The 13145-nt window shown below is 36.9% G+C and overlaps 1 pseudogene; it reads right to left on the minus strand.

The window, feature by feature from the left end:
- Positions 1–8577: 8577 nt before the first annotated feature.
- On the minus strand, positions 8578–9522 carry LOC129553936 (olfactory receptor 52A5-like; annotated as a pseudogene).
- Positions 9523–13145: the final 3623 nt, after the last annotated feature.

Consider the following 13145-nt stretch of genomic DNA (forward strand, 5'->3'; position numbering starts at 1 on the left):
CCACCATATATGACCCAACAATCCCACCCCTATGCATATACCCTGAGGAAACCAAAATTGAAAAAGACACATGTATCCCTTTGCTCATTGCAGCACTATCTACAATAGCTAGACCATGGAACTAACCTAGATATCCATCAACAGATGAATGGATAAAGAAGTTGTGGTCAATCAGTTCAGTTGCTCAGCCGTGTCTGACTCTTTGAGTCTCAAAGGACTGCAGCATGCCAGGCGTCCTTGTCCATCACCAAATCCCAGAGCCTACTCAGACTCACATCCATCACAACAGTGATGCCATCCACCATCTCATCCTCTGTAGTCCCCTTCTCCTCCTTCCCTCAATCTTTTCCAGCATCATGGGCTTTTCCAATGAGTCAGTTCTTCACATCAGGTGGCCCAAAGATCGGAGTTTCAGTTTCAGTACGAGTCTTCCAATGAATAATCAGGACTGATTCCCTTTAGGATGGATTGGTTGGATCTTCTTGCAGTCCAAGGGACTCTCAAAAGTCCTCCAACATCACAGTTCAAAAGCATCAATTCTTCGGTGCTCAGCTTTCTTTATACTCCAATTCCCACATCCATACATGACTACTGCAAAAATCATAGCTTTGACCAGATGGACTTTTGTTGGTAAAGTAATGTCCCTGTTTTTTAATATGCTATCTAGGTTGGTCATAGTTTTTCTTCCAAGAAGCAAGTGTCTTTTAATTTCATGGCTGTAGTCACCATCTGCAGTGATTTAGGAGCCCCCAAAAATAAAGTTTCTCATTGTTTCTATTGTTTCCCCATCTATTTGCAATGAAGTGATGGCATTGGATGCCATGATCTTAGTTTTCTGAATGTTGAGTTTTAAGCCAACTTTTTCACTCTCCTCTTTCACCTTCATCAAGAGGTTCTTTAGTTCTTCACTTTCTGCTATAAGGGTGGTGTCATCTGCATATCTGAGGTTATTGATACTTCTCCTGGCAGTCTTGATTCCAGCTTGTGATTCATCTAGCCTGGCATTTCGCATGATCTACTCTGCATATAATTTAAATAAGTAGGGTGACGTTATACAACCTTGACATACTCCTTTCCCAATTTGGAACCAGTCTGTTGTTCCATGTCCCGTTCTCATGATTGCTTCTTGACCTGCATACAGATTTCTCAGGAGGCAGGTTTGGTGGTCTGGTATTCCCATCTCTTTAAGAATTTTCCAGTTTGTTGTGATCCACATAGTCAAAGGCTTCGGCATAGTCAATAAAGCAAAATAAGGTGATTTTCTGGAACTCTGAAGTTGTGGTGCATATGCACAATGCAATATTACTCAGCCATAAAAAGAAACACCTTTGAGTCAGTTCCAATGAGGTGCCTGTATTTAATTCTCTGAATGGACTGAGGAGATTGGAGGAAAAGGAAGAGCAGGTTTCCAATTTAATAAAGAAGGCAAGGAGATTACTCTAAGGCTAGACTTACTCTTTAACAGTGTAATCATGATATACTTTAATTGTTAGAGGCCTATGATAAAATACATCTATGGATTTTTAATCCATTGACACTGGTTTATCCTAGACCTTGCCTCTCTTGCATGTTATTAAACACATTATTTAAATCTGTAATAACATTTCTCTCATTTATGGAAACTACAATTCTTGAAATCATCAAAACAGTGATACGTGGTGTACGAAAAGTGCAGGACATATAGCACTAAATAAATGAGTCCTAATGTGTGTATGCAATTCAAACTTTTGATCATTGGGCAAAATTTTTCAGCTGTATATTTAACACTGATTTCACATTTCTACAAATGTTTCAGCAACTTATATGTTACGCTAAACTTTTATAAATATAGGGAATCAGTGGAAATATGTATATATACTTATAAATGGGACTAATAACATTTATTTTAATTTGAGACCAAAATTGTGATCATTTCTCATTTTTAGTGTAAGGCCAGTCAAAACTTATTCTTGAAATGGTCTCATGTTTCTAGGCATGATTTTTCTTTCATTAACCAAACTAAAAAGACACTTTCCAAAATTTTTGTCTTTACTTTCTTATAGTGAAATAAGAAATTAAGCATACTGTGAAGGAGAATCCTTCAAGAGCATATTGAATTTCCCCCCAATCACATTGTATTTTTGTTGTCTAGTGGCTAAGTTGTGTCTGACTCTTTTGTGACCCCAGGGACTATAGCCTGGAAGGTTCTTCTGTCCATGGGATTTCCCAGGCAAGAGTACTGGAGTGAGTTGCCATTTCCTTCTCCAGAGGATTTTCTTGACCTGCGGATTGAACTCTCATGTCTCCTGATTTGAAAGGTGGATTCTTTACCACTGAACCCCCAAGGAAGCCCACATTTACACTCATTTACATTAATATATTATAAATAAATGTAATTGAAAATATAAAAACAATGTTAGACTGTATTTAAGGTTCTCAAAAATATTGAATATTTATGTTCTATAGGTTTAAAAATAGGACTTTTGTAGTACAATCCCAATTAATTTTGCATATAGCATCCTATTTACTTAAATTCATGTGTGTGTGTACTAAAGTTGCTTCAGTTGTGTTGGACTCCTTGTGACCTTAAGGACTGTAGCCTTCCAGGCTTCTCTATCCATAGGATAGAATGCTGGAGTGAGTTGCCAAGCCCTCCTCCAGAGGATTTTCTTGACCCAAGGGTCAAACCTGCAACTCTTATGTCTCCTGCATTGGCAGGCAGGTTCTTTACCACTAGCTCCACCTGGGAAGCCTGCTGCTGCTGCTGCTAAGTCACTTCAGTTGTGTCTGAGTCTGTGTGACTACATAGATGGAAGCCCACCAGGCTCCCCCATCCCTGGGATTCTCCAGGCAAGAATATTGGAGTGGGTTGCCATTTCCTTCTCCAATGTGTGAAAGTGAAAAGTGAAAGTGAAGTCGCTCAGTCGTGTCCGACCCTTAGCAACCCTACGGAATGCAGCCTACCAGGCTCCTCCATCCATGGGATTTTCCAGGCAAGAGTACTGGAGTGTCATCACAAACCACCAAATAATAACTTGGTAAAGAACCGTTAATGCTATAATCAGTACCTCTTTCAGAGTGTCCTGGTGATATCATGTTGACCAATGGAGAAAATATAACTTTCAGTTCAGTTCAGTCACTCAGTCGTGTCCAATCTTTGTGAACTCATGAGTGGTAGCACACCAGGTCTCCCTGTCCATTACCACCTCCTGGAGTCCACCCAAACCCATGTCCATTCAATCCGTGATGTCATCCAACCACCTCGTCCTCTGTAGTCCCCTTCTCCTCCTTCCCTCAATCTTTTCCAGCATCAGGGTCTTTTTCAATGAGTCAGCTCTTCACATCAGGTGGCCAAAGTATTGGAGTTTCAGCTTCAGCATCAGTCCTTCCAATGAATACCCAAGACTAATCTCCTTTAGAATGGACGGGTTGGATCTCCTTGAAGTCCAAGGGACTCTCAAGAGGCTTCTCCAACACCACAGTTCAAAAGCACCAATTCTGTGCTCAGCTTTCTTTATAGTCCAACTCTCACATCAATACATGACCACTGGAAAAAGTATTGCCTTGACTAGATGGACCTTGGTTTGCAAAGTAATGTCTCTGCTTTTTTATATGCTGTCTAGGTTGGCCATAGCTTTCCTTCCAAGGAGTAAATGTCTTTTAATTTCATGGCTGCAATCAACATCTGCAGTGATTTTGGAGCGCAAAAAAAATAAAGTCAGCCACTGTTTCCACTGTTTCTGCATCTGTTTGCCATGAAGTGATGGAACCAGGTGCCATGATCTTAGTTTTCTGAATGTTGAGATTAAGCCAAATTTTTCACTCTCCCCTTTCACTTTCATCAAGAGGCTCTTTAGTTCTTCTTCACCTTCTGCCATAAGGGTGGTGTCATCTGCATATCTGAGGTCACTAATATTGCTCCCGGCAATCTTGATTCCAGCTTGTGCTTGCCACAGTCCAGCATTTCTCGTGATGTACTCTGCATATAAATTAAATAAGCAGGGTGACAATATACAGCCTTGACGTACTCCTTTTCCTATGTGAAACTAGTCTGTTGTGTATTTCAGTTCATTATTGTATTCAGATAGAATTTTGCATAAGGGAAAATGATGTAAAAAATAGAAATTTGTAATAAATTTAGATAAAGTAGCATTAACAACATTAATAATATAATAGTAAAAGTAAGGATATCAAATGAAATTAATTTAGTATAATCTAGAATTTGCAAGGTGCTGTCTTCCTAAAGTCATCTGAGAAAGACACAATTAGATAGCTTGGGGCAATTTCAGCACTATAAAACTTTGAAGTGAAGTGAAGTGAAGTCGCTCAGTCTTGTCTGACTCTTTGCGACCCCGTGGACTGTGGCCCACCAGGCTCCTCCGTCCATGGAATTCTCCAGGCAAGAATACTGGAGTGGGTTGCCATTTCCTTCTCCAGGGGATCTGCCTGACCCAGGGATCGAACCTAGGTCTCCCGCATTGCAGGCAGACGCTTTAACCTCTGAGCCACCATGGTAGCCCCGTATAAAACTTAGCCCTATAGAATTTGTGATATCACTTAAAGGGAGTTTCAGTGGGTTCTACAGTATTAGAAAAACATAGATTAATGAAATCTTTTCCTACTTTCAAAGCAGTTTAATTCTAGCTGGGTTAAATGATGTACACACAAAGTTTATGACATTAACTCTGTAATTATAAAAAACATAGCTCATGTGATAAAGTCAAGATAACTGGAATGGAATTTGACAAACCTATCGATCCAGAGGTTTTACCTGCCTCCTGAGAAACCTGAATGCAGGTCAAGAAGCAACAGTTAGAACTGGACATGGAACAATGAACTGGTTCAAAATCAGGAAAGAAGTATGTCAAGGCTATATGTTGTCACTTTGTTCATTTAACTTACATTCAGAGTACATCCTATGAAATGCTGGGCTGGATAAAGCACAAGCTGGAATCAAGATTGCCAGGAGAAATATCAATAACCTCAGATACGCAGAGGACACCACCCTTATGGCAGAAAACAAGGAAGAACTAAAGAGCCTCTTGATGAAGGTGAAAGAGGAGAGTGAATAAAGCTGGTTTAAAATTCAACATTCAGAAAACTAAGATCATGCCATCCAGTCATATCACTTCATGGTAAATAGATGGGGAAACAACAAAATCAGTGACAGGTTTTATTTTCTTGAGCTCCAAAAACCCTGCAGATGGTGACTGAAGCCATGAAATTAAAAGATGTTTGCTCCTCTAAGCTATTACCATCTTAGACAGCATATTAAAAATCAGAGACGTTACTTTACCAACAAAGGTCATCCTGTCAAAGCTGTCAAAGTTATGGTTTTTCCAGTAGTCATGTATGGATGTGAGAGTTGGACCACAAGAAGGCTAAGTGACAAAGTATTGATGCTTTTGAACTGTGATGTTGGAGAAGACTCTTGAGAGTCCCTTGGATTGCAAGGAGATCAAACCAGTCAATCCTAAAATAAATCAATCCTGAATATTCATTAGAAGGACTGATACTGAAGCTGATGCTCCAATACTTTGGCCATCTGATTTGAAAAGCCAGCTCATTAGAAAAGACCCTGATGCTGGGAAAGATTGAAGGCAGGAGGAAAAGCAGACCGTAGAGGATGAGATGGTTGGATGGCATCACTGACTCAATGGACATGAATTTGAGCAAACTTCAGGAGTTGGTGATGGACAGGGTATCCTGACGTGCTGCAGTCCACAGGGTTGCAAATAGTGGACACGACTGAGTGACTGAACAATAAAATAGATCGATAGAATCAAAAGTTCTATCTTGTGATGTAGCTTAGAATGTGCTTGGGACCTTTTGGGCTTTTTTTTTTTTACTGAGAATTCACTGTTCAAAGGCCATTGCAGAAGACAAAATGTTAGAAACACAATCACACACAAGCATGTTCACACATGTATCAGTTTTACTCACATTACAAAAATTACATCTACATTCATTTTGATAATTTATAATGACATACATTGTAAACCTTCATGTTCACTGATGGATATTTTTAACAAATCCCAAACTATAGATAATCATTCAACTTTTCTCCTTTTTGATATTTGTAACTTTCACCCCACAGTGAGGAAGAGACCTCCCATTAATCTCAGTTTTCAGGTTCACCAAATCTAACATGCACTAAATATTTTTTAGGTTGTTATAAAGATGCAATTAGATGCTGAAGGGAATTTCATTATTATGTTTATTCAATAAATTTTATTCTGCTTATACCAGTGTCAGAACTATATTAGCTGTGGAAGATAAGAAGATGAACTAGACAAGCTTTTTTTCCCCCCTAGATCTTACTTTTAATTGTCCAATAGATATCTGTACTGAGTGAGTGAAAGTTGCTCAGTCGTGTCTGATTCTTTGTGACCCCATGGTCTAAACAGTCCATGGAATTCTCCAGACCAAAATACTGGAGTGAGTAGTTGTTCCCTTTTTCAAAGGATCTTTCCAACACAGGAATTGAACCCAGGTCTCCCTCATTGCAGGTGGATTCTTTACCAGCTGAGCCACCAGGGAAGCCTCCAGGGAGTTGCCAGGGAATACTAGGGAGCTCTATTACCTTAAATAAATATTAATGTATATGGATTTTATGGCATGTGTTTTCCCACCAGACTATCCTTCAAATTTGCTTCTTTCAGTGAACACCAAACCAAGCTGACAAAAGCAGTAAGAGTCAGTCCAAGTCATTAAGAATTTATTGTGCCACATTATGACAACAAGTGATAAAGTTTTATTATTAGACACCCTGTATAATTCACCAGGGGCTTCACTGGTAGCTCAGATGATGAAGAATCTGCCAGCAGTGCAGGAGACCCAGGTTCAATCCTTGGGTCAGGAAGATACCCTGGAGTAGGGAATGGCTACCCACTCCAGTATTCTTGCTGGAGAATCCCATGGACAGAGGAGCCTGCTGAGCTACAGTCTATGGGGTCACAAAGAGTTGGATACGACTGAGCAACTAAGCACACACACACATAATTCCCTAAACTACAGATACATTTTAATATAACATGGTTTGAACTACCCAGATCACTGTGGATTATAAAAACAACACTGACCCCAAAAGGAAACCTCAGTTAAGGAATCTTGAGAAAGAAAATACCAAAAAAAGTCTGAGCCTAATGTTATAGAATGAAGACTATTTTACCAATTCAGGAATCAGAGGCAGGGTCTCCAGGTAGAGGATATATCACAATTAATGAGAGTGAAAATAATAGAAATGGATACATCTCTTAAATATAAAAATGCCCTTAGAGCAAAAAAAGTCCAACTGGAAAAATTCTGACTTTTAGCTCTACGCATATCATTGGTCATCTTTTGGAATTAAAGGATAATGAAGTGTTAATGGTGAAGACCACACACAATTTTGTAAGACAGACAACCATAACTCCATTAAAAAAATTCTAGTCCAAAACCTGAACACATAAATATAATGAAAATGTTACTTTTAGCCCTGGAAGTCTGAAATTATACTTCACAAACTACATGGAATGTGAAAATTTCAGGATCATAACAAAGAACATGAAGTGAATACAGGTTAATCAGAAGGTAGGATGTAGAATGAGGGAGAGGATCCAAATTCACATCTCTAAATATTCCAGGTGCTGGCCTTGGCTGTTTCTTTAGGCCATAGTCACTACTCTTCCTCTATAGCTGGTTTTATCAACTTGCATCTGATCTTTACCATTTAAAATTTCTATTTAAGTTTCTATAAGAACCACTGTTCACCAATCCACAAAAACATTTACAGAAAAAGCAATTTTAAGTTAACAAATGCTAATGCAAGTTCCAATGTAAGAATCCAACTGCAGCAATTATTTTGAAAATTAGTTTCAGGGAAACATAAAAATAATAAAACCATGAGCAGAATTTAAAAATATATATAGCTTCACTTGCAGAACTTATTTTCCTTTTCAGCTATAGTCATAAAACACATTATTTAAAACTTTATTTTACTTATTCGTAAGACCATAACATGAAACAAGGAAGTACATTGCTAATCATTCCATATTGACATTAACTTTTTAGTTACTATCAATTCAAATGTTTTTATTTGAGTTTATTATATAATAACTCCACTATATATGCTCCTGTAGTAGGCTGTGTGATTTTTTTTTTTTTAGGAAATAAGAAAATACGATTACCATTTGATTCATACAGTAAAACCCTCATTCCTCACTTAATGACTACTTCATGATCATTCAGTAAGGAACTTTAGGATGATGAAGTGTTATAACAAATGATATAGGAAAAGAACAAATTTATTATCGGATATACTAGAATTATAATACATTATACTGAATTTCTTTTCCAATCCCCACAAGAGTCAATTGAGCTTAATTTTTGTACTTTACATCATGTGTAGTTTAGATATGATTAATTATCTGTGTTTCAACAACCTTTGTATCCAAAACAAGCTAAGATGCTTAATTAGGAGTCAAGGCCTTATTGTCTTGAATGCAAAACCAGAACATTGCTCTTCAGCACACAATGAACCTGAGAAAACACAAACTCTCAAGAACATGTTTCTCAGTGCTTGTTTCTGCTATTGTTTGAAATAAGATAAATGAGAACTCAAGATGCATCCTTAGAGTGGAAAATCTTGGATATATGAATCTCGAATCTGTTTGGTCTTCACACCATAAACAATAGGATTGAGCAAAGGTGGGACAAGCAGATAGAGATTGGATAGAAGAATGTGAATGCAAGGTGGAATATGGAACCCAAACCTGTGTGCAAAAAAGAAGAAACCTAGGAGATAAAACTCAAGGAAGACACAAATGTGGGCAATGAAAGTGTTAAAAGCTTTGAGTCTAGCTTCTTTTTGAGGCAGATTGAAGACAGTTACAAATATTCAAATGTAAGAGAGTATGATGAAGATTATGTCAAATCAGAATATAATGAAAGCCACAAAGAGACCATAGATCTTGTTGATTCAAATATCTTCTGCTGTTAGCTTCACAATGGCCATGTGTTCACAGTATGAATGGGGAACCACAGTGGTCTGATAGTGTTTCAGCTGGCATTTGATGAGGATGAGACAGGGAGTTGCAAAGAGGTCTGCTCGGAGTGTCACTCCAATCCTAATCTGAATGAGAAGTTTGTGGGTAAAAATTAATGCATATCTCAGAGGATCACAGATTGCCACGTAGCAACCCAAGGCCATGGCCAGCAGAATACCTGACTCAATACACTGGAAGGTATGGATGAGCCACATCTGAAAGAAAGGCATCAAAATATATATCAGGTGAATGGAACCAGAATATTCCTAACATTTTCGGCAGGATGCAGGTATTGAGAACAATTCTGTCACTCAAAGCATTGCCAGGAAAAGAAATATGGGTTCATGGAGGCTGGGCTCAGATTTAATAATGACCAGCAGCAGGAATTCCCAAATGGAGAAGTGATTTGCATGGCACAGAAAAGAATGCTGATCCAGAACTGTACAGACTCCAGGCCAGAGATCCCAATTGGTGTCAGCACCAAGGGCATGAAGACTGTACTGTTGAGCTGGAGCATGTTGGCTTGGAACTCTCTGGTTTAGAGAGTCTGATTCAAGATGGCAGTTTTTGTTGAGTAGCTTTTTTGTTTTATGTTTTTACCTAGGTTCATACCATCAGTAGTTAAATGTGGTTTCAAATGGCATTTTGACATACATACTCATGTTTTTTGATATTACAGTTAAATTTGGCTGTGAATGCAGATAAAGTTTCCCTAAATGGTTTATTTTGAATTTTCCTTCTGTTCTCTGTTTCTCTGTCTCTCTTTATGTTATGTATACAGATAGATATAAACATATACACACTTGGAAGCTTATAAATATTCACTATAGAGAGAAGAAGCACTCCTTCCAGTCAATGTGAATTCCTATGGTTTTTGCAAAATTAGTTGAAAACCATTTCATTGAATATAGTTAGGTCTTCTAAGTTAACAAGATCTGACATAAATGGTGTGCTACATATAACTTTTTTTTCTAATCAAAGAACTTCCAATTCATTAAGATGGTCTAGTAGAAGTAAAATAATAATAACAATACCAACACACTCTTAGCAGCTGTTCTAGATCTTGGGAAAATAAGTTATAAAGTGGCATTGTCAAAGATGATACAGGCAAAGCGATAGCTGTGACAATTACACATGACAAGCGGTATGCTAAGTATGGATACGGGACACATGAAGAGGCTGTAAAAGAATATTTAGAATCTGCTTTTATCCCAAAGTTGGAACCTAGGGAAATTCTCTGAGTAATATGTTTAAAATTCGATATTTTACACATAATTAAAATAATATGTAATGACAACAAAGAAATAAGTCAAACGTCTGCTATACTAAAATGTGATACATAAATTTCTCACATGCAAATTTATTTCTGCAAAAACTGAACTGGGAAAATTTTTACCTGATAGAATAATACCTAAAAATTTAAAGTTTTATGATTACTTCTCAAGGAAGCTTTTCAATTACCAAAATCTAATCAAATAATGGTATCTATATTTTCATATGTACACCAAAATTTATTTTATCACTATTTTTCTAGAATAATAAATCAAAAAGTATCAAAACTATATATACAAAACCTTCAATATACTATGCAATATTGCATAAGGAACTATATTTGTTGAGTGAGATTCAAGTTCATGATATGATTACTGATTTAAAATAAGAAGTTTTAATATATTTATTAAAATCCACCTCTGGATACTACCATATAGCTCTATTTTCTGTATGCTCCATTCATTCTTTATGGAAGTGGTAGCATATGTTACAAAAGCCATTTGCTGGCAATTTCCATATTTAAGTATTATTATAATTTCTTGGAGGCTTATTTTTCTCTCACATATTGAAAATAGGAACATCATTCATATGACTATCTCTCCAAACACCTCATAGAACTCAGTAAATCAACCCAGTATGGCATTTACTTTTTACCCGTATTGGCTGACCACAGATTCTCTTTTTCAGATAGGGTTGTGCAAAATTACTTGCAGGCAATATAGAAACACACTCATAAATGAGCCCCAATGCAGCCTATTATTACACTACTCCCTAGTCCCTTAAAGCTGCAATTCAAAGGGTTATTTATTTGCTTTTCTAAATCACCATCCATCTTATTGAGGAAGAAACACACCAGTCTCTGCCCAATTCTCTGTGTCTCATTAACTTCATTTTTCAATTCCCTATACCCTCACAGAAGTTTAATGTAAGGCCCATATTGTCTTAGTTACCATTTCTGCCTTTACTACCTTTTCCTGATTCACATTCTTCTCACACATTTTACTCGTGATATAACATATTAGCTACTCCTTTTGACCTGAGACAATATCCTTGCTTCTTTAATTCCTTACTTCTACTTGCTTTATGATCTCATATTATAATCTATATATTCAACTTCTCCAACAGAGAAATTCAATGATAGAAAAAAAATCACAATTCTAGAAGGGTTTCCAATGAAATGTATGCAGCACTGAATTCCCTGCTGATTTCCAGACATTTATGTTCATAAATTTCACCTTTCTCTTCAAACTCTCTGCAATAACTCTTTTATGTTGGTCATAAGATGTTTGTTACACTTTACAAACTCTAGATTCCTTCTCTCTCCTACTCCCTACCCCAGCAGGCATGGAAACTCCTCTTTCAGCTAATTCCTAGTTATGTTTTGATGAGAAGTGAAGTTGCTTAGTTGTGTGCGACTCTTTGCAATCCTGTCAGCTGTAGCCTACCAGGCTCCTCCATCTGTGGAATTTTCCAGGCAAGAGTACTGGAGTGGGTTGCCATTTCCTTCTCCAGGGAATCTTCCTGACCCAGGGATTGAACCTAGGTCTCCCACATTGCAGATAGATGCTTTACCCTCTTAGCCACCATTATCATTCCTTTACTTCCTCTCTGATATTTAGTGTGTATATATATATATGTATATATATATAATTAGCCTTCCCTCAAAATTTGTATATTAATCATATATTAATTTAGTAGTCATTTCCCTTCTGATAAAATGTAATTCAAATATATTTGGTATAATCACAGATGCTGTGATTTTCTGCTAATATCGGCTGTCTCATTTTAAATAGTGCTATAATTCCGAATGTGTCACTGAATCACCATATTTTCAAAATCAGTTTAAGTGATTTTTAAACCACTGCCATAAGACTTTCTCTCCATAATTCTTGAAAGCTTGTATACTTAGAAAAAATTCAAAATTATACTTTATCCAAACACATCAAACATTTTAAAGGACTCTTCTAAGTTGATATTTGTGCAGTGCTTAAAATTATTTTGTCTTTAAAATACAAATTTTGTTTCCATAATCCCAGAATCTTGTTTTCATCCAGTCTCAAGACACCCTCCTCTTTTGTTGCTTTTTCCCTCTTACTGTATGTTGTTGATGCGCTGAGTTCCATTGACAACTATATTCTTCCCCATGGTTCTTTTACTTCTCTTTAAAAATGGCTCCCTGCCCAGACATATTTTCCAGTTCTATAGTTTCACTAACCACTGTTTCAGAGTAAATAAATAGTCATATATGGATAAATCTAACCTGAACAGAGAACTCCTCTGCTAAACTGCCTCTTAAGCAGTTCCAACTTGTGAAATTACTCCATTTGGGGGATTAGGAGAAATCAAATCTCATCTGGGCTTTAAATCCAAGTATCCTTATTTGATCCAGGTTTGCCTGTAGTATAGTCAAAATATTTCAATAGGTTCAGGATTTCTATAAAGGTCTTTTATTATGTATAATTACATATGAGAAGAAAACCCTTCAATTCATCTAGAAGAAAACTGGAAAGCCATTGATTCCTCCAAATCCAGTCATACATTCCGTGACTAAATACTTAGTGATAAGAGATTCAATCTTCAAATTTGCTATTGATAGTGTAGATAACTTTAACACAACATCACCATTACAAACGTATCTGGCATAAAAAATATATGACAGAATTCTGCAAACTAATTTAGAATTCTAGAACTACTTAGCTAGGCTTTCCTCTATTAGTAATGCTTTCTCTGGGTTTCCTCTTGCACAACCTTGGAACTTCCTATGAGACAAATACTCATTTTTTAAATTATATTCTCAACTCAAACATTGCCTCCTCTGTGAAGAGTCACCTAGTAGTATTAGCAACATTCAAATTTATTAAATATATC

This window comes from Moschus berezovskii, chromosome 14 (genome assembly GCF_049115385.1).
Source record: "Moschus berezovskii isolate FMDL1 chromosome 14, NW_MosBer_1.0, whole genome shotgun sequence".
Taxonomy (NCBI): domain Eukaryota; kingdom Metazoa; phylum Chordata; class Mammalia; order Artiodactyla; family Moschidae; genus Moschus; species Moschus berezovskii.